The 23,164-nt window shown below is 44.5% G+C and overlaps 1 protein-coding gene across 1 annotated transcript in view; it reads left to right on the forward strand.

Annotated features, from left to right (window-relative positions):
• Positions 1-1,210: 1,210 nt before the first annotated feature.
• The window catches only part of ADD2 (adducin 2), a 99,110-nt gene continuing 77,156 nt past the window's right edge, over positions 1,211-23,164 (forward strand). The window contains exon 1 of the mRNA XM_046662415.1: positions 1,211-1,449. The gene's annotated coding sequence lies outside the window, so the exon portion shown is untranslated. The remainder of the gene's footprint in view (positions 1,450-23,164) is intronic.

Consider the following 23,164-nt stretch of genomic DNA (forward strand, 5'->3'; position numbering starts at 1 on the left):
ACAGGAGTAGCCTGCATCAAGTGGCATTTCTTAAATGTTAGCGTGCAAAGGAATCCCTGGGCATGTGTGTTAAAAATACGGATTCTAGGCCACTTCCAGAGAGTCTGATTTCTGCAGCAGCACTGTGGTGGGTCTGGTGATTTCTATGGAGGCGTCTAAGGCCGGTGGTGCCCTAGAACCTGGAAGGAGCAGAGGGGCCATGATCTGGTTGGGGGTAGTGACCAGGGGCTTCTATGGAAGCTGTACTTGTCCTGCAATCAACATTTTAAGAAACAGAGTGAATGTTGATTTAAAGGAGCTTTGAGGAGCTGGTGGGGATTATGGGGCTGGAAAGTCTCAAGCTACCACTTGATATCCCTACTCTCTGAGGGCCGTGTATTGAGAAACACTGTCAGAAAGTAGAAGTGGGATGTTCTTTAGGTGAACCACAATTTTACAGAGTTAAGATAAGGCCCAGAGAGGTTAAGTGACTTCATCAAAGTCACACAGATAGTTAATGGCAGGTCTGAGAATGTAACTGAGCATTCTGCTTCTCCATTCAGTTCCCCATTCACTAAACACCTGTTCCCGCTGGGGTGGGAGCCTGGGGAGGGGAGACGGTGAGAGCAGGAAGTAGTGAGAATTGGAGGGAGCTGGGCGCAGGGCCCCAGAGGGTGTGGCAACAACAAAAATTTTGCCCTATTGAAAATGGAGTCAGAATTAGGATAGGGAAAATTTTGGCTGGAATTCAAATGGTCAAACGATTGCTATTAAAATACTGATAGAGCGAATCTTTTAAAGGCAACATGTCCCTCCCAGACAAAAAATATTCCAAGTGTAGGACTTTTTTTTTTTTTTTTAATCCCAGGGAGGGTGCATCCCCTAATGGAGCTCACGTTTCAGATTTTCTTCCTAGTACCAGAATCCTCATATTGGCTCTTGGCTCTCGGGGGCAGTCGGTGGTGGTGGCGTGGCCGTGGGCCGAGGGCCTGGGCGGCGGGACTGCGGCAGCGCGGGCGGCGGGCAGCGCGGGCGGGGCACTGCAGCAGCGCGGCCCCCGGCGGCCGGCAGCGGCCCGCTCGAGGGGGCGCTGTGGGCACCGCCAAGCGTCCTTTTGTCAGCGCGCACCGCCGAGAGAGCTCTCATTTCCTCCCCGCCTCTTGCGAGAAATGGATTTAATTCTGACGGCAGGGCTGTAAGGCACGAGCGGGAACGAAAGCCTTTTGTCAAGGAGTCGCAGCCTCTGTTGTCTGGGATTATCACCGACGCGGAGAAGCTGCATTGCTGGTGGAATTCCAGGCAGCGCTGACAAGTGCGGTGCTGTTAGGATGGGTAGGAAACATTGCTCTGCAGATTAGCTGGGTGCATTTATTAAGCAGATCCAAAAAAAGAAAAAAACGCCACCACAAAACAAAAAAACCCAACAGCCCACAGTGGAAGACCAGAGATGGATAAGATGCCGTGCAGGAGGTAAGCCCGTTTGGGGAATGGGCACTGTGGGCTTGCCTTGGTTTTTATTTTAATGGAATTTGAGACCCCTACAGCATCCTTCCACCGTGCGGGAGCTGTTTGGTCCAGATGGGTGAGCATCTGTTAGTGAGTGCGTCTGCGATGCAGCCCTTCCCCGCGGCTGAGGGTTTATGCCTAAAGGTTTCTGTTGATGGAGAAACCTTTGGAGGTTCTTAGGAAAGCGGGGCAGCCGAGCGCTGGCCTCTGCTCGGGGACAGTGGGACCCACTCGCCCGGAGCGCAACGCCTGACAGGTGGGGCTTTCTTCTCGGTCCGGGCGGGCGGGTGGTAAGGCTCGCCTCGCGGGGCCGCGCCTCCCTTCCCTTCGCGCTCGGCCGCCGCCCTCCGGGGAGCCGTGCGGGCGCGCTCGGCGGGGCTGGGCGCGTTCCTCGCGGCCTCGCCATGGCCGGGGGCGCCGCGCTCCGCCGCAGCTGCGGGGCGAGAAGGTGAGACGTCGGCTGCCGCCCGCATTTGGAGCAGGGGAGCTGGCACGTGAGCGCGCCCCGGTGGGTTTGGATCTTTATGCAGCTCCACCAATTTGGAGGGAAAAAAGGCCACTGTCCCCGAGGAGGTCTGGCCACTCATTTCATCTCTTAGCTTCCATCTTCCCTCCTCTCTCTCCTCCGTCTCCCCTCCCCTCCTTCGCTCGGGAGGAGGCCACCCTCTGGCCGGGAGGCGGCGGCCAGCGTCTGCTTGTTTTGAAATCTCCACCACAGCCTACCTGGTGTTGGGGGGCAGGGTGGGAGGGGCAGACTGCTTTAGGATGCTGATCAGGCGCTCGGGGCTAGCCTATTGTCTTGCCTGTTCTCCCCTTCCTTTTCTTCTCTAATCTCCACCCCCTTGCCAAAAAAAAAAAAAAAAAACCAACCCAAAACGAATGAGAGAAAGGGAAGGGAAAAAAAGCCCCAGCCCACATGCTATCAAATTCTTTTAAAAATTGTCATTTATCTGACACATGATTATTTTCCATCTGTTTCTTTACACCCCCTCTTGCCCCCTCTTGCAGTTGCCGTCTAAGATTCAACTGACTCAAACGAGCCTTATGGATAATAGAAATCAAATCTCAGTTTCCTAAATGGACGTTTTGTGCTTTCTGACTAACCCCAAAGGAGGCGTTGGTCTGGCATCCTGGCAGGAGCAGATGATCCGAGGGGGGGACTGCACTTCTTCCACATTTAGTGCGTGGGGCTAGGTGGGGTACATGAGATGTTTAATTGGCGCAGTGAGGGGGGTCCTCAATAATGGGATTTGAAAATGATGTTTCATTTTAAGGGAAAAATAGTGAAAGTTCTGTAAATGAGTCAGACCAGAGAAGATAACTGTGAAGTTTCATACTTGCAAGTCACTCCTCCCAGTAGCATATGAATAGTATCTGTTAGAGATTTTAAAAAGGGGTTTCGGCCATTTACTATTTTTACTTTATAATGTTCTGCCTTCATTCTAGAAAGTGATCAGATTTCTCAATGCCTAGGAACCAGGATGTCACCCAGACCCCCTTACTCACCTCTGCTCCCCATCCCCCCATCCCCAATAGGGCACAGTAAAAGCAAACTTTTCATTATTACTTTGATGTCAATACATTTTAGAGAACCACTAAAGATAAATGTTTCTTTGATCCACAATCCATAACATTTTTGTAGCAAGCCCTATGTTCTCTCTTGTCCGCCCGATTGCATAGCCCTGTTAGAAATGTACTTGTCACATACAAAACACACCACACTGCCTAAAACAACACACCGGGAGTGGTTTCTAGGCTAGGGTGGGATTTGCTTTAAATATTGGTCTGGTGCTAGAATTAGCAAATCTCAGTTATTCTTAAGGGTTTACAGGTGATCAAATGTGTTTGTTGGCAGAGAGTTTAGTGTCAACATTTTAAATATATATAAAAAAGACTTTAATAAATGTATGTATCACCTACCTTGTTCCACAAGGGAGCTAAGACAGTTTACAGGGATTCATAAAATATAGCAAGGTAGACTAACTTAGAAGTAAAGGAGAAAGAAAAAAGGAAACTAAGGGTAGAGACTAAAATGGTATTAAGAATGAGGCTATGGGGCTGGCCCGGTGGCACAGTGGTTAAGTGCACACATTCCGCTTCGGCGGCCCGGGGTTCCCCGGTTCGGATCCTGGGTGCAGACATGGCAATTACTTGGCAAGCCATGCTGTGGTAGGTGTCCCACATATAAAGTGGAGGAAGATGGGCACGGATGTTGGCTCAGGGCCAGTCTTCCTCAGCAAAAAAAGGAGGATTGGCAGCAGATGTTAGCTCAGGGCTAATCTTCCTCAAAAAAAAGAATGAGGCTAGTACACAAATACGAGCATAAGACCCTCTACACCTGCTATGAGGGGGAAACAATCCAGGTCTAAACTTTCTAGCAGCTCATGCGAAAAGGAGAATTGACCAGCCCATGGCTCATATGTTTTATTTATTCGTTGACTCATTCACTCACTCGGTCACTCAACAACCGTTCAATGAGGACCCACTACGCACGAGGCTCTGTGAGAGGCGGTGGGAACAAGGGGTGAAGCAGACAGATGTGGTCTCTGCCCTCACGGCACTTACGGACAAATGCAGGAAACTGGTATTCATCAAGAAAGCTCTCAAATGAATGTCTAATTACAAATGGTGATAAGAGCTGTGCAGGAAAAGCATGAAGCAGGAACGGTCACATGTCCAGAATGTGAAAACACGTAATAAGACTTCTTAAGAGAAGCACAACCATTCTTGATCTAAGAACAGAAAGGAACTTTCTTCAAATATGACGCAGTGTTTGGAAGGATGTCCTCAATCGTGTCCTTGTCAATCACAAGGGTGGATTTCATTCGGCTGTTTCATATGCTGTCCCTCAGCGTGAGCTCATGATGTCACACTGCGGGTCTCTCAGACCCCTGGGCTTCTCGGGATATATGTATTTTGAGGGATCTGTGTCTTCTCTAAGATTATTGGTTTTATTTCAATGATAATCGTTAATAATGAGTAATAAAAATGTGTTCTGGATCATCTTGATGGCAACCCAAAAACCAGCGCTGGGGCCTGTGTTTGCCTCCGTATCCTGCCATGTGAGCAGGGGCAGGCCTGGTGGCTCCCCTCATAGCATGAAGGGTAGGGAGGGGAGTTTAACAGAGGCGTGTGGAGAGAAAGGGCAGTCCACACAGGGCACAGCTTGCCAAACTCGAAAGAACAGCTCCTGGGGTGGCCACTGCTATATTGGCAGCGAATGAAACTCTCATGTCAATTCACCTTCTACAGACTAAGTTACAGCAATTTAGTAGCAGCAGGTGTTGTAGTAATAATGCAATGAAAAAGTTACTGTTGCTGGTTTCAGCAATAATTGGATTAGATCTCCATTTAAGACTGGTTTCGCAACCCCCCAATAAATACCTTATGTCCAAAACAATGAGACAGGTAGTTTGCTGTAATGGTTAAGTGGAGCCAGACTGCTGAAAGCAGTAATTTTTCTACTTATTAGCTGTGAGACTTTGGACAAGTTACTCAACCTCTCTGTTCTTTAGTTTCTTCTTATGATAATATGTGAATAAACATGTGGTACTGAGTTCATAATGATATTATGAGGATTAGAGGTATTACATGGGAAAGACTTGGAGCATATAGTAAGGTTCAACAAATGTTAGCGATTATTACTATTTTTATTAGTATAAAATGGCCCCTCATTTATGTACGCTTTCCAAGATGGTTTGATAGCTGAATTTTAGATTATGGTAACTTATTATCCTCAAGGAGCAAGTGTGTTTCTGAGGTTATTAACATTGTTTTGCACAACAAGCTTGATGCGTTGTCTGCCTTAGTATTGTTGAAGTCGAAATTCCGATAATGATGCCACAGACTAACTGGACCTGAAGCTACGTCTTTCTATTGCTAAACCCAAAATGATGTTTCAGTTTCAGCCAAGCAATATCTGTTGCAGTGAATTCATTTTATTAATTTGACATTATAAAGCTTGATAGTTGTATTTATTTGCACATTCGTTTTGACATCTAAGTTATATGATAGCTATAAAGTATAGGTGTTTAGAACCAGTCTTTATGAGAGTACATATTTAGGTTAGATTTTAATAAAAGTGACTTAGGTCAATGCCGGGTCCATGAGAAATTTTTTTCCTTCCACAGGGATTTCTATATAGTTTAGCTATTTTGGACTGTGTACAAGGACACACCCAAGAGTCTTGGCTTGGAATTTTTGATCTCTAGAAGACAGATTGCAGCCAGTATCTGACTCCATATACCTGGACTGCTATAGTTGTAGCCTGAAAGAATTTTAAGGCAGTAATACAAAAAACCGCCTCTGTCCTCAAGAACAACAGCAAAATGCCCCAGACACAAAGAACACCTGCGGAATGGAAAGCTTCCAGCAAAGGTTCATCCTGGCCTGTCTTCCCAGATGAGCTGCGTGTAGAAGGTTTGCCAATGTTGTTGAATGAGGTGAAAAGAAGGTCTATTCTCTCTGGAGGACAATGTTCAATTGTATGGATTAAAGCAAGTTTATGGATTATATTGTCCAAACCTAATTTTAAATTTTCTTTGTACCTAAGTGATCTGTCAAAGATTACAGGAAATATGTTAGTCTCCCACTGTAATCATATTTTTGATAGCTTTCCTTTTGATATATACATATCAGAGACATATGCATTTATATGTATACACACACATAGTACATGTCATACATGCACACAGTTATATTTGATGCTGTGTTACTTAGGGCCCTGGTTGCCCAGGACTGATGGGTTTCCTGGGATGGGACTTTTGGTACTAAAACCAGGGCAGTGCCAGGCAAAGGAAGACAGCTCCGTTTTAGTTTTAGAGGACAGGGAGAGGACAAACAATGGGCCCAGATTCTATAAGGATTTTCTAGAAGATATGGTACAGTGGTGCCAACCAACATCAGCCAGCCCCTGATTCAACAAGGGGCCCCCCTGGTAAAAGTCAGGGATGTTCTCCCAGCTGAATCCTAGAATAATCTTTGGGCTCATTGCACCAGGCCCCCATGGCTGTGGTGTGCTCGCGGAAGGGTGGGGTATACGACAAAGGGCTCTAGGAGCTCTGTCAGGACCTTCTACCTTGAGTGACCAGGCCCCCATGTGCTGAGGGAGCCCCCAGTAAACTGGGACTTTAACACAGCCAGCTTCAAATCAGGTCAGTTCTGATCACTCCAACGGTTATGGCTAAAAATAAACATATGTAAGTACATAATAAACAAATGCAACTTGTCCCAGCAGTAAATATTCCTAATGTATTTGATCTGACAGAGGACCTCACCCCACCAACAGCCCAGGCAGGACCTGGTGGTCAGGGAGTTTAGGATGTGATTGCCAGAAAACAAATTTCAGTGCTCCATGTGATATCCGGAATGGTCTTCCCTGGACCCAGCCTTCAGGTGGCTGGAAAGAACTTGCCAAGCCAAGTAGCAAATCCCTCTGGTTTTTATGAGCAGTAGCTCTAAGGGCCATTTGGCACCCTCCACCCCAGCCCCACACACATGTAGACGGTTGATTGGACCAGGCGTGGACCTGTGAGGACTTGGAATCTTAGGGCTTGTGGCCATATTAGGCCCAACAGGGGAGGGGGTCAGGGTGAAGAGACCAAAGAAAGGAGAAAAAAGCAACGAACCAACCAAAAACAGACATGAAGGAAACCATGGGCTATCCCCCTACTCCCATCACCAATTTAGAGAAGAAGCCACTTGGCTTCCTGGAGATGGCCACAGTGATTCCAGTTCTAGTAGCTTCCATGAGGCCCAGGTAGACTTTGGTCCCTATGTTGATGAGGTTGCCCTCCATCCTGCCTGGGCTAGTTTGCTTAGGTTTCTGTTTCTACAGCCACACTGCTCCTAGCTAGAACTCTTGATTATTCCACAGCCTCCCACTTCTCTTCCCTGCATCGAGCTCAGCCTTCCTCCATCCCTCCACAGAGATCTTCCCAAAGCAAAAATCAAATCTTGTCATTCCTCTACCCTCAGGATAAAGCCCAAAGCCCTACCTATCTCTGCTGGTTGACATCTTCTCCCTTCACTCTCTACCCCCTAGGTGGGCTGAACCACCATCTTCCTGGACGTGCCCCCTGCCACACATCCCCCACAGCTTCCACACCTTTCACAGGCTCTGTCCTCCACTTTAGATGCCCTTCCACCATTTTTTGTCTGGCAAGCTGGACCTTTTCGGAAGCCAACCAAATAGACAAACTTCTAGCAAGCCTAATGAAGATAAAAAAGAAAAAAATTTCACAATACTAGAAATGATGTATGGAACAAAGGGGAGAAGAAGAGATTTGAAATCGTAAGAACACTACGCATTATTGTATCCTAACATATCCTAAAATCTTGATGAAATGGATCATTTTCACAGAAAATATGAACTACTATTTATTCTAGAAATCAAATGTCATGTTCCTGGATGGGAAAAATGGATGTTGCAAAGACGTCGATTCCTCACATATTCTGATGCGTGGATGGCAGCCTTCCTGGTAACCAGAAGTGATGCAGATTTGTTCCTATTTTTACATTCCTTTGGTAATTTTCTGTGGAATTTTGAAAGGGGTAGTTAACCGCATATGCTCAATTGCAAATCATTTTATTGATGAGAAAGCCAATACATGTGTATTTGAATGTCATTTATAAATTGTTTTTCTCGAAGAACAAATAGAGTTATCACACTTTGAAATGCATGGAGACTTTATGAAGACAGAATTCATTTCACAACCGACGTGATCTTCCGCCCATCTTATTTTATTGAGTATGAATTTCATCATGCTCGCTTTCTTTACTCTGCATGGAGCCCATATAAGAATCTCTTGGCTTTTACTTTGGTGTAAATCTGTGGTGAAAAGACACTGGAAAAGTGAGGGTGGGTTCAGTTTTTTCCTCCTTTATTCGTGTCAGATGGCAGAGCATCCATACTGATCATCTTAGCATTCCCTTATTTAGAATTTATTCTCCTTCCCTCTTAGCACCACATTTCTCTTAGATCCTTCCAACACCCTCATTTGTGTCCTAAATTAGCTACATCTGTTACCATAGTTATGCACTATCCAGCTTAACCCATTCCAAGCTTGTTCCTACCATATTGTGCATGAGACTTCTTTTCTTTTGTTTCATAAAATACACCAGTATTTTTCTTTCTTCTTCTGCCCCCCAATTTTTATTGTTTTTAAGGCAATGCATGTGCATAGTTAATAAATCACATGGGACTGAAGATCTCCTAAGAAAAAGCAACAATCCCTGCCCACCCCCATCCCTTATCCACAGGCAAACCACTTTTAGCCGTGTTTTCCGTTCTGCTGTGGTAACCGCTGTATCTCAAAATAATATGCATATACTGCTGTTTTTGAATTTCATCAACTTCAGTCATTGTCAAGCGATTTTCTGCCATGATAATCAAGGATGTAGCTTATTTACACCATGCTTGCATCTTCTCACCACCTTTCTCCTGGTCATCCCTGCCACTCTAGACAATGCATTTATTAAAACCAGATTTCTTAGTCCATGGACTGTTGATTGGGTCACGTGACTCTCTGCTCCGTAAGATAAGGCTATTACCACCACCTCTCCTTGCCTGCTTCCTCCTTCCCTCTAGCTGTACAATTGCTTTTGCATTATCAATGTTGATGAAATATTCATCCTGTTCCATAGCCGTGGTTGGTTTCTGTGATTTGTCTACAAGGTAATTCTAAAAGCTGAAAACTCTTACAGTGTTCATTATCTGATGGGGTTGATGTTGTTCACCACACAATAAGTAACATGCTAGGATTTCATATCCTTCTCAGGGGCTCCAAAGTCTCACCCCTTGGGTCACTAAGTGGAAAATGCTCCCAGGGTGAGGTGCAAATGGACTCTGTTGTCTGGGGGCACTAGTACCATCAGAGCTGCTCTAGTTTGCCCCTGCAAGATGTGTGGTTTCTCTAAGAAGACCCATCGAGGGGTCCAAGTTGGTAAATTCAGAAACAGCAGTGTGTGCATAGTATTTTCAGATACAGAGGTAATTAGAGCTGAGTGTCTGGCTGTGGGCCATTGTACGTGGGGACAGGAGGGGGAGCGGGCAGGGTCCACTGCTTCATATAGAGACCTGCAATTTGTGCCCCTGTGTTCAGTCTCTTTATTTCCTGCCCTCCGTAATACCTGCCATCTCAGAGCCTGGGACATCTCTAGGGCTCTGCCAGACCCATCTTCTGCCTCCTTGGCTCCAGCATTCTCTGACTGAAATCTAGGCTGAGGCATCTTTTGCTTTGAGGGTCATCAGGGTATGCTCTCTAATTTTGTATATTTTCAAATTTTTCCCTAATTAAAAAATGTCTACTGTTTTGTACTGTTTGCTGTTTTATTAAAATCTGAGCCTTTCATCTTAACCATGATGTTAAACATTAAGTCAACTTCAAACCCCAAATGAAAATAGCTAGAGTATATTGTTAAAGGGCAAATCTGTTAAGTTGATTTATAATAACAGGACAAGTATCCACAGATTCTGCAACTGGGACACCCAGGCAGCAATACAGTACTTAATTAAGTTGACAATGTTATAAAGCAGATCTATAGCTTTAATTATGCAAAGGAGCCTTGTTTTTATTGCTGTGAATTGGGTTCATCAGGATTTTATGGCCAGCCAGGTGGATGCAGCCCTAGAAAGAAAAAGTGTGCTGGGAAATGAGGAGCAGGGCCAAGAAAGCGAGGCTTCTATTTGCAGAGCAAGTCCACATGCTGATCTGTGACTATCTTGGTGTCTCTCCTATTTGAGGTTCTCCATTACCTTTTATCTGCTGAAAGATTCTTTCAAATTTAGATTTTGAGAAAGAAGTTCTCCATTCCCGCTTTGTGATTCCCATGGTACATCATTATGCGGTTTAGCGATGTTTTCGCTGCTGCTCTTGGAAGGTGGTGCAGCTGAGGCTCTTGGACCAGACAGCAAGGGTGGGCTCTCCCTTTCAGGATGTCAGTCATTTTGATTCTGCCAATGGGAGGGCCCAGGTGGTTGTGGATTTAGAGTGAGGTCCTTTGTGCCCTGTTCAAGGAGGGGCTGAGATGGATGACTGCCCAGCTCCCAGATGGCAGCTTGAAATGAGCCCAGGAGTACCATGCAAGGGACTGCATCATATGCGGGTTCTTTCAAGGCTAGAATGCTGCTGCTGTCGGATCTGAAACCAGTTCTTTAAAAATGATTTATTCAGATGCTGCTTATGTTGTTGGTATTATTTATTATTGTGCTCCCCCAGTATAAAACAAAAGGACGTTAAAAAAAAAAACAGGCTTAGTTAACTTTAACTTTATTTTTCTTGTATAAAAACTATGTGGTGGCCACAGCTGGAGCCTGGGTCCTCTGCGTGGAGACTCTGGTGTGGATCTAGAAGGTCACTTTTTAATTTACGTAAAAGTGCTTTTTTTAACTTTTTTTTAAGTCAAGTTTATTGAGATAATATACATACAGTAAAATTCACCTTTCTTAAATGTATAGTTCCATGAATTTTGAAAAATCTATACAGTCATGTAATCACCACCACAATCAAGATAGAAAAAAGTTCCTGCATGCCCCTTTCTAGTGGATCGCTTCCATCCGCCCACAGCCCCTGGCAACCACCCATCTGTTTTTGGTTTTGCCTTTACCAGAATGTCATATAAATGGGTTCATACAGTTTGGCCTTTTGTGTCTGACTTTTTTTTTTTTTTTTTTTTTTTTGCTGAGGAAGATTCACCCTGAGCTAACATCTATTGCCAATCCTCCTCTAATTTTTGTATGTGAGCTGCCATCACAGCATGGCCACTGAAAGACGAGTGATGTAGGTCCATGCCTGGGAACTGAACCCGGGCTGCCAAAGCAGAGCGTGCTCAACTTGACCACCAGGATGCTGGGGCTGGCCCTGTATCTGACTTTCACTTTGCATAATGTTTTGAGATTCATCCATGTTGTTACAAATATTAGGAGTTCATCTCTTTTGATTCTGGTAATATTCCTTTGGATGGCTTGTACCAGTTTGTTTAGCTATTCACCCATTAATGGCCATTTGGGTTTTTCCAGTTTTTGATGATTATGAATAAAGCCACTATATATATTGGCGTACAGGTTTTTGTGGATGCGAGATTTCAGTTCTCTTGGGTGAATACTGAGGAGTGGGACTGCAGTGTGGTGTGGTAACTGTATGCTGAACTTTATGAGAAACTGCCAAACTGTTTCCAGAATGACAGGACCATTTTGGATTCCCACCGGCAATGTATGAGAGTTCTAGTTGCTCTGTACTTGGTATTGCTAGTTTGTTTGCTTTTTTTGATTGTAGCCATATGATAGGTATGGGGTAGTATCTCATTGTGGTTTTAATTTGCATTTCCCTAATGCAATGACTCCGAACATCTTTTCCTGTGCTTGGAAGCCACGGTATCTCTTCTTTGGTTGTTTCTTGTCCCTTACAGGTCAGTCGGACCCTAACATTCTAAGGCAAATGGGGGAAGGATGTTTCCTTTGTCTCAAAGGAGGAGCAGAAGCCTGAGGGGGAGCGGGCTGGAGGGATGTGGGGAGAGTTGCCTAAGACGAAGGTGATGGCAGGGGGATGAAGTCAGGAGCTGGGGTATCTGATCCTTTCCTCCCGCACAGACTGCTTCTGGAGCTCTTCTCTGGAGGATTTCGTGGTTGGTATTATGAGGGGCTGTTCCCTTGGAGAGGGAGGGAGGGAGGAAGGGAAGGAGGAAGACAGCTGTAATATTGAGTCCATTTTTTATTTGCTTACTCCAAGTTTAGTTCAGTAAATATCTCTTTAAAAGAGGTAAGTTTGGCCAACATAACCCCTATTGTTAATTTCTGGGGGTAGAGGAAGGGAGGGTTACATAAAAGATGTTCAAGAAAATGTGTATTTGAATTTGTTTGACGTAGGGGCTCAAAGAGATATTTGTACACCCGTGTTCCTAGCAGCATTATTCAGGATAGCTAAAACAGGGAAGCAACTCAAGTGGCTATCAATGGATGAAGGGATAAGGAAAATGTGGTATATACATACAATGGAATAATATTCAGCCTTAAAAAGGAAGGAAATTCTGACGTATACTACAACCTGAATGGACCTTGAGGACATACACTAAATGAAATAAGCTAGTCATGGAAAGACAAATACTGTATGATTTCACTTATGTGAGGTACTTAGAGGAGTCAAAATCATAGAGACAGAAAGCAGAATGGTGGTTGCCAGGGGCTGGGGTCGGGGGAATGGATGCTTATTGTTTAATGGGTATAGAGTTTTAGTTTTATAAGATGAGAAGAATTATGGAGATGGATGGTGGTGATGGTTGCATAACATTATGAATGTATTTAATGCCACTGAACTATACACTCAAAAACGGTTAAGATGGTAAATTTTATGTTACATGTATTTTACCACAATAAATTACTGTAATTTACCACAATTACATAATACACAATACGTGTATTTAATGTGATTGAGGTATACTAGCAACGAGTGATTTATCACAGTGGTCGGTAAGTTTGTATGGTTTGACTATGAATATCAGTCAGTCAGTTGACAAGTGTTTACTGAACACCCTTTGTGTGCAGCCACTGTTCCAGGTGCTGAGAGGCTGATGTGAACCAGGTGGTCACACTCTAGTACGGAGAGAAAGATGCTAAACATGTGAACAAACAAATGAATAGTGCCAGGCAATGATACTTGTTATGCAGAAGATAAATTCAGGTACAAGAGAGGGTGATTGGAGAAGCCTCTTTAAGCCAGAGTGGTCAGGGAAGGCCTCTCTGGGGAGGTGACATTGAGCCCACTCAGGTGGGTTAAGTGGACCTGGGTTGGAGGATAAGGCAGTGGTGGCTGATTGCATGCGTTTCGTTATGCTATTTGAGACAATAACATTGGCTGAGAGGGAGTGAAGAAGGTGTGAGATTTGGGGAGAGACGATAAGGTGGAAAACGATCCCCTTGAAGAGTCTACACCGAGGAAGGGCAGGTTGCCTGGCAATGTTAAGAAATCATTTGAAAGGTGTGGAGGGAGTTTTGAAATTAGTCCAGTCCTCACAGTTGTGTGCAGGGGTCAATTTGTTCAGATGCACGCCAGGAGCAAGTTCACGTAGTGTTTAACCAAAGGGGGGCGTCTTCGAGGTGAGAAGGACGGAGGACAGAGGGACAGAGGAGTTAGAAGTGTTGTTACCCAGGTGGACCACCAGTTAATTTAAGCCATATTGAAGAGGGATGTGAAGATGGAGTTTGGGGGTAGATAGTGAAAAAGTGAGTAAGAGGTCTTGGAGATGTTGAATTGTTCGAAGGGGGATATCAGAGTAGGTGAGCTGGAAGGGCTGGGTCAAAGAGGAGGATGTGAATTCCAGAAGTTGGAAGTGGTGATCTTATTGGTTACAGCAATATCTATACGACCACAGGAGTGAGTGGCTGAGGCTGAGGTGGAAGGAGAGATGATTGGCATTAGAAGCCAAGGAAACGTGAGGTTGGGTGTTGGGCAGATCACTGCGTGGATGTGGATGTTGCTGTCGAAGTCATCAGGAGTGAATAAGGGTAACGATGGAGAGGAAGATGGGCAGCCAGGAGCTGAAGTCATCAGTGAAGGAGGGGAGTGACCCGGAGAGTGGTAGAGGATAGCTGAAGGGAGGGTGATAAGAAGTCTAGTTGGAGGGAGTGAAATCCCATGGCAATGGGGTTTTTGAGGCAGTGGAAAGAGATGGATGTGGCTGTAGGGCACAAGGTGGCTATCTACACTGCGCCCAGGCCCTGAGGATGTGGGATGTGTGCTGTGAAAGAACAGTGTGCTCAGGAGAGAGCCAGGCTTTAGATTTTTGATTTTGAGATCACAGAAATAGGGCTTATGTAGCTGCATTAGCGAATGCTGCAAAGAATTATGTGATTGTTCAATGAGATTGGTTTCCAAGCAGGAAGAAAGGTAACCAACGAGGCATTATTGATTTTGGGCTTGTTCAAAACTCAATTAAAGGCAATTAACAGTATCTGGTGTTGTTTACCAAAGTACTAGTCCCCTGAGGGATCTCCTAGCACTTCTTGGGAATTGTGAGAAGAGAAGAAAGAACTTCCTCTCCTGAGGCATCTTGTGTTTTCATGTCATTAATTCCTGCGTCATCCCCCAGCCATAAATCTAAGAGAGAGGATGAAGCCTTCTGTCCTTTCATATCACCCTCTTGCTGTGGCTCTGCCATGACTCCCTTGTCTAGCCTTGCTCTGCTGATGGTGACCTTGAACATAATAAACTGCTTACGAGAATAATGAGAATTGATGGGGAAGATGCACTTTCTCATAATTTATGGGTCATGCATCAGAACAGGACATTTTTGGAGGAATGAAGCACGTTATGGGAAAACGGGGTTTCTTAAATGCATGGCCAAAAATCTCAGGAAAGCACCCTGCACTACTGGCAATCCTGAGGCGTTTACTTTTCCACTCTCCAAAATGACGAGTTCGCTCTTCCTTTGTTGAAATCTCCTTCCCTCCCCATCCCTACCCACCTTGCTAGGCCCTAAAGCGCAAGAATAGTGATGAGAACCCCATGGCCTGCCCTGGGCCACCCAGTCTTTCTTACGTAGTCTCCTTAAGGGAGCTCTTCCAGGCCTTAGCTTTAGATTCCATTTGTATGCTGAGGATCCAAAGTTTGTATCTCCCAGGAGCTATAGCTTAGTGCTTCTCAAACTTTAACGCGCATGCCGATCACATGGGGTTCTTGTTAAAATGCAGATTCTGACTCCATTGGTCGAGGGTGGAGCCTAAGATTCTGCGTTTCCAACAAGCTCCCAGGTGATGCTGATGCTGCTGGTCTTGATTTTTTGAGTAGTGTTGAGTGGTGAGGATGCAGACTCGTCTACCCAAATGCCTCCTTGACATTTCCACCTGGATGTCTGACAGGCATCTCAGACCAAACCTGACATGACCCTATTAGAGTTCTTGATTTCTTTCCTCTAACCCACTTTTCTCTGCATTACATCATCCTCCTGGTTGCTCATGCCAAAAATCTTGGAAGTGTCCTTGGTTTCTCTCTTTCCTTCAGTTTCCCATCCAATCCATCAGCAAATTTTATTGGATCAGTCCTCTAAAACATATCCCAAATCTTTCCACTTGGCTCCATAATAATAGTAGTAGCTGAGTACTTCCTGTCAGGCTGTGTTAATGATGGCTATAGATTGAATGTTTGAATTCCCCCCAAATTCATATCTTGAAACTTAGGCCCCATTGTGATGGTATTTGGAGGTGGGGCCTTTGGGAGGTAATTAGGTCGTGAGAGTGGAGCCCTCAAGAATGAGACTGGTACCTTTACGAAAAAGACCTCAGAGAGCTCTCTTTCGTCTTCCGCCATATGACACAGTGAGACGAGGGCCTTCTATGAGCCAGAAAGCAGGCTCTCACCAGACGCTGAATCTGCTGGTACCTTGATCTTGGATTTCCAGCCTCCAGAACTTTAGGAGCTAAATTTCTGTTGTTTATAAGCCACCCAGTCTATGGTATTTTGCTATAGCGGCCTGAGCTAAGATAATGATATACATTTTTATTTATATGTATTTAAAGTTTTATTATCATGACAATCCTGTAAGGCAGATGGTATCATTAATCCCAATTTTTTGAGTAAGAAAAGTGGACACATAATAGGCAATAAATAAATCTTTGTGAATTGAGTAACTGAACAATCTTTATAACTTATAACTTACAGCTAGGTAGCACTACAGAGACTTGCAGTTTATGTTTTTAAAAAATCCAATTCATTCTTTTGGTTAATTTTCTTCTTGGCTGTAAATATAATAGTCAGTAGTGCTGTTAATATACTTAGAGAATTAGGGAGACAGTATCTTATTTTAAGGTTTCTGTGTCCTTGCAAAGCATAAATTACTTGCAAATGTCCACAGGCAAATATCCAAAGGGTATGTGTGTTAGGGAATTTGTAGTCTCATTGCCTTCCTCAAACCAGCTTTGACAAGGGCTTTATGCATTTAAAACATTAAAGCTATTTATGTCTGACAATTACAATATTGTGATGCACTTTATGAAGACATTATGTCTTGTGTGTCCTTGCAAAAAGCAGGGATCCTTTTATTTCTCATTACATCACTGCATATTTTGTAACTTGTAGGATATATTGAGAAAGTGACATTCATGCTTCAAGATGTATTCCTTTCCTAAGCTTCCTTTACATTCATCAATTTCAAGGGTTTTGCGCTGTGTGTTGGTCATTACACTCACAAACCGTGATGAGAAGTGGCTGGGGTTCAGGAAGAAGCAGGCTCCATGGTCAAGTAGATGGAAGCTAGTTCATATGAAGACAGGCGAGGAACTTGTGTTGGGTTAAGCGACTGCTTTGCTATGCTGTTTATTTTAAAGGAAATCTTTAGTAACCTTATTTATAATATAAAGACATCTTTTGTAATATGAATAATTCACTTCGTTTTATAAGCATGAGTTTCTCTTAAGGGTGGCAAAGAGAAACACACATCATTATTGTCCTAGTGATTTCTATCACAGCCTTCTCCTAAGAATCAGTCCTCTCCTTTAGAACTTTCAATATGCCAAGGCAAACATTACACCAACATAACACTGCATTCTTTTCTCTAGTTCAGGTCAAAGGAATATCCTAGAAGTAGGATTCTTATATATAAGTGAATTCTTATACATAAAGGAACTCAGAGAAGTGCTAAGCATTAGCAAGGGTCTTCTTGGCTTTACGTTTCTGAGTAACGTGTGGCAGATGTTGCATATGTGGAACAGTCCCACTGGAATTCCAGCATGTCAAAGCGGAAGGCACCATGGAGATCTTCCAGTCCGACCCCTGAGTTATGGAGCGCAGACAAATGAAGCGGAGAGAAGACAAGGCACTGAAGGCGAGGCTCGTAATTCCTGGCAAATCCGGGGGTCCTGGAAAGCTGCTCTTCGGGGCATTTGTTTCTAAATGTCAACTTCTCCCTTTTTTAATGTCAGAGTTTTCAAGATGCCATTTAGTTTCAAGGAAAAGAGACAGGAGGAAGATGAGTTCCTTACAAGAATCTAAAAGATGGTGGAAGAGATGGGTGGGGCTGAGGTAGGCTCTCTAGATGGCCAGGCCTCCGTGTTGATCTTTAGTTCTCATCCCTGGACCCAGGAAAAAAATTACAACAATTTAAACTTTGTTACAATATTACAAAGTATATTAGTTTCTTTAGGGCTGCCTTAAAATGTGCTGCAAACTGATGGCTTAAAACAACAGAAATTTATTCTCTCATAGTTCTGGAGGCTGGACATCTGAAATCTAGGTGTCAGCAGGGCCGTGCTCCCTCTGAAGGTTCTAGAGAAAAATCCTTCCTTGCCTCTTCCTACCTTGGGCGGTTTCTGGCAATTCTTGGCATTCCTTGTTTGCAGCTGCATCACTCCAATCTCTGCCTCCATTGTCACACGGCCCTCTCCTCTGTGTCTGTGTGTCCTCTGTGCTTCTGTATGTCCAAATCTCCCTCTCCTTATAAGGATCCCCACAACTGGATTCAGGGCCCACCCTAATCCACTGTGACTTCATCTTAACTTGATTATATCTGCAAAGACTCTATTTCTAAATAAGGCCGTAGTCACAGGTTCCAGGTGGACATGAATTTTTGAGAGACACTATTCAATCCACTGTGCAAAGTTACAATGGTTTTATGTTTTAACTTTTGCTAGGAATTTATACTTGTATGTCCTAGAAAGGCATGTTGTTTCCTTGGTCCAGGAGAGAAAGAGAGAGAAGTGCACATGGAGCACTGTTTCCCAAGTGTATCCAGTGGACACTATTCCCAAGAAACGTAACATGAAATAAAAGTTTCAATGGTCAAAAGAATTTGGGAGATACTGTACTCTACCCTCCTCTTGAAGCATCACTGGCTCCTAGGATATCAAAGGTTGGGAGTGGTCCTGTAACGAGGGCCTGTGTCTGTGTAACACTCTACATTGATTAAGCATTGCCTCCAGCTTCATGAAGCAGAAACCCAACCACAGTAGCTTGGTCCGACAGGGGGTTTATTTCCCTCATCTAGAAAGTTCAGAGGTTGCAGTCTGGGGCTGGCACAGTGGCTCGTGACGGCACCAACGTGCCAGGCTCCTTCTGTCTCTGCTCTGCCATGCTTAGAAGGTGGTGTTCTTTCTCCTGACAGTTTGCAAACCAGGCACTCCATTTCCAATCTCCCGGCTCCCTTCTAGATAGGAAGAAGGAGGAGGAAGTGGTGATAGAGAAGGGATAGCATTTCTATCAGGAAATTAGACTTTCCCAGAAATTCCCAGCAGATTTCTGCTTACGCATTGTTGACTAGGATGCTATGAAATGATTGCTCCTAGTCTCAGGGAAGGCTGAGAAATGCAGTTTTTTTGTTGGATGCATTGTACCCTGCACAGAACTGAAGTTCTGTTAGGAAGGAAGGAGGGATGAATATTGCCTAGGCAGCTGGCAGTGACTGCCACGCACATAATTTCCCATGGCATTAGTGACCGCGAGATCGCCCTTGTTAAAATTTGTCCCCATTGTCCTTCACAAGAGAGTGCTTCCCATAGAATTCCAGGTTTTTAGCATCAGCCTCCAAATTTAATCCTTCCAAACATTTTAGCTCAGTACAACTCTCGAAGTTCAAGGGTGCCCATACTTATATGGCACCAGGATACACTGAGTGCCTTCTAAACGATTTAACGGCTTCTGTGTGTTTGCACTCCTAATTTCGTTTTCTTTAATGTGTTCTAGTGGAATTTGGAACTTCCTCTTTACAATTCCAAATCCCTTAGATAGACAGCTGCCATATGTAAAGTAATACACTTGGAATGCATTGTGGAAGCATCGCCGTTTCTTCTGGCCAACATTTAAAGCAGAGAAAAGGCAAAGGCTTCTACCTTCTCAGAGGCAACGGATGCGGCCTTGTGGCTTAAGAAACCTCATTATGGCAGAGGTCTTCAATGATCCCCGCTGTAGTCACACATTCTAATCACCAGGGGAGCCAAAGCGCATGCCTCCATTCCCAGGGAGGACCTGTAATGAGGAGCCTCTTGTAGGAGAAGGGGCCAGAAAGGTCTCCTTGTCCTTTTGGTTCTCCCTCTTTTACTTTGTGTGGTCAGGGAGAGCACACAGGCCAAGGGAGAAGAGGCTGGTTAGTGCAGCATAACATAACAGAAGCTGCAATGTCAAAGAGAAAGAGACAGAGACAGACGGCAGATTCCAGAAAAGGTTTCCTTTTTTATCTCTGCTTGAATATATGACATTTCTAATCTTACCTCTGGAGCAGGGGAGGAGGCGGAAAGGACCCCCATGATAAGGCAATCGGGTCCTCAAACCTGAGAAGAGGAATGTTCTTCGCAAGTGAGGGCCTGGAGGTCTTGGGGGAAAACAGTCGTGGAGAGGATGTCATTCTCCATTCTCTGCTCTGAATACAAGCTCTTTCCCTCATTCTGGGTGGAGGTAACCAATCTGGGATGTCAAAACACCCATCAGCAAAACGTGTCAAGATTTTTAAAAAACCATTAAAATTTTACATCATAATAGATTTCTAAGACAGCACAGGTCACAATGGCCTCATATTCAAAGGGAGCAACTGAAAGGAGCAAATGCTCTTGTACCATTTTGGTAGTTGACCTAGTGTCCAAAAAAATTGAATTTCAAATTGTAACCCCCCCTGAGTCCAAAGGAAATGATTTGTTTATCACTGTGTAATGTTTCAGAAAGGTCAGCCTGAAAATTGTAAGTGGTTCCAAGCAACTGACCCATAAAAAGATACTGTCCCTGGAACGCAAAATGTATGTAGAAGGTATAAGGAAGAGGGTAATGTAGCAGAAGACAGAATGAGTTTCTCTTGCACTAGTGACTGTGCTGTGGCGTGATGGGAAAGCATGTGGCATGATGGGAGAGGATGTGGCATGATGGGAGAGCATGTGGCATGATGGCGGAGCATATGGCATGGTGGGAGAGCTTGTGGCATGATGGGAGAGCTTGTGGCTTGATGGGGGAGCATGTGGCATGATGGGAGAGCTTGTGGCATGATGGGGGAGCACGTGGCATGATGGGAGAGCTTGTAGCATGATGGGAGAGCTTGTGGCGTGATGGGAGAGCATGCGGCATGATGGGAGAGCACAGTTTGTAAACTACCAGGTAAAGAATTGACCCCAGGTATTTTGACACCCAAGCCAGTGATTTACCTTTTTGCCCCAGTCTGGGAGGTGGCAGAGTCAGACTGGCTGAATTAGAATCCCAATTGTTTCCACTTACTAGCAGTGTGACCTTGGACACATTGCTTTTGCTTGGTTTCCTCATCTTGACGGTACCTACTTCATTAGGGTTATTATGAGGATTAAAGGAATGATTGCATGGGGTTAGTGCCTGGCCCCATGCCTGTTCCAGAAGTGTTAGCAGCTGCCAGCTCAATTACTATGAGTGCTTTTCATATTGGCATCCCCTTTAAGGCTCCAGAATGAGAAGGAAGCTGCGTAGTATGCTAGGTACTGAAATTGAAGAGAATCATCACACAGACTCACCATGATAAATAATTCCGCTACCCACTGCTGAGGGCCGTAAGGCGTGGCGGAGAGGCCTATTACTTCTGCCCGAGAGATCAGAGAAAACTTCACAAAGAGGTTGACATCTGAGCCGGGCCGTACAAAGCACAGAATACTCCTGCTTGATCTGATTCCTTCTTGGAAGAATCCTTTTAAGCCCAAAAGCTATTTTTTATTTATTGGGTACTGTTTTCTGAGTAATAATCACAGTTGCAGGCTCCCTAACTCATTATTATTTGAGTTCTGTCAAGGAGATATTTATTATTTACAACTTTCCCCTACTATTTACATAACCTGTAGGATTTAAAAATAGATTTGTTTCACAGTGAATTTAGGTTAAAATAGTCCTTGTTTTGGCCATAATCTACATGGTGAGATATTTATGTAATATGGACAGTTAATCTGTCTCTCTAACAATTGGCCACAGGGGCTGGACTCAATTTATCTCCTCTCTGCAGGGTCTTCTATTATCTTTGGATGCGCACCTCACGTATGTCCCTGAGTGTATGCAACTGATTAATCATAAAAATGATGACATTCCTTGGAGTAATTAGACATTATATAAAAAGCATCTGCTGTGCTTTCTCAAGAGGGAGGGGCAGGCAATCCTCCAGTCAGCACAGATAGCTGCTCTCCCTGGGGGGATGTCTTCTGAGGCGACAGTCTGCCTGGGGATGGGGATCTGGCCCCCAGCACATGGCATTTGTCTGTCTTGTGCTGGGATGTTAGAAATGCTGTGCTAACCTCAGAGATGTGGCCTGTGTTCAGGAGGAGAGCAGCCCCCTTTACATCTAAGTACCATTTCCATACTCGTAAGGCCTCCTCCCCACGGCGTAAACTTGCTCCGTCTCTGGTTCTGTATTTTGTGGCACTGTCTGGAAAATGGGTGTGGAAATAAACAAAACAAAAGAAAACAAAACAATCCCTAAACCTATAGGAAGGGTAGGGTAGGGGCACTTTAATAGTTCACCTGGAATCTTAGGTTCCGTTCCGTTAACGAATCCAAAGCCTGAAAGAAGAGAACCAGAGGGCACATCCAGGTCACCACCAAGTCCTGTTTGATTTTTCGTCTCCTAAACATGCCTAAACCCATGCACTTATCTCCATCTCCCCCATGCCCTGAATCTAAGTCCTAACACCCCCATCTGGACATCTGCAGTAGCTTCTGACTGGTTTCTCCACATCCGCTTGTGCCCCATCCCCTGCTCTCTTGTTCACACTGGTGCCAATGTGAGCTTTCAATATGCAAATTGGGCCTTGCTATCCTCTTGTTTAAAACCCATTAGTACTTCCGTTATTCTTAGAAAAAAGGCTAAACCTCTCTCTGCTCCGGTCTCACAGCACTTGCTCTCTTGCCCACTCTGCTTCAGCCACACTGGACTTCTTTCTGCTCCTTAAACTCACCAAGTGCTTTCCAGCCTCAGGGCCTTGGAACTAGCTGTTCCCTGTGCCTGAACTGCCATTTCACAGAGTCTCCCTTGGCTAGTTCCTTCTTGTCATTTATAGCTCAACCTAAGTATCACCTCTTCAGAGGGCATTCTCTCTCTCTCTCTCTCTCTATGTATATTGAGAGATATATATGTATTTACATACATAATATACATACATACGTATACATCTATATTTGCATACACATATATAATTTTTTTCTGAACTGTTTGAGAATAAAGTGTAGACGTAACACTGCCCATTTACCCCTAAATACCTCAGTGTGTATTTCCTAAAAACACTCATTCTTTTATATAACCAAATACAGTTATCAAAACCAGGCAGTTGGGGCTGGGCCAGTGGTGCAGCGGTTAAGGGCGCATGTTCTGCTTCAGTGGCCCGGAGTTCGCTGATTCAGATCCTGGGTGCGGACATGGCACCACTTGGCAAACGCCATGCTGTGGTAGGCGTTCCACGTATAAAGTAGAGGAAGATGGGCACGGATGTTAGCTCAGGGCCAGCCTTCCTCAGCAAAAAGAGGACGACTGGAAGCAGATGTTAGCTCAGGGCTAATCTTCCTCAAAAAAAAAAAAAACCCCAAAAACCAGGCAGTTAACACTGGTACAATCCTATTGTCGAATCAACTTTATTCATATTTTGCCAGTTATTCCACTAGTATTCTCTATAGCAAAATAAAACAATTTTTTTCTGGTCCAGTATTTCATCCAGGATCATGTCTCTTTGGATCCCTTCAGTCTGGAGGAACTGTTCCTCAGTTTTCCTTTA

The sequence above is a fragment of the Equus quagga genome, chromosome 5, assembly GCF_021613505.1.
Source record: "Equus quagga isolate Etosha38 chromosome 5, UCLA_HA_Equagga_1.0, whole genome shotgun sequence".
Lineage (NCBI taxonomy): Eukaryota > Metazoa > Chordata > Mammalia > Perissodactyla > Equidae > Equus > Equus quagga.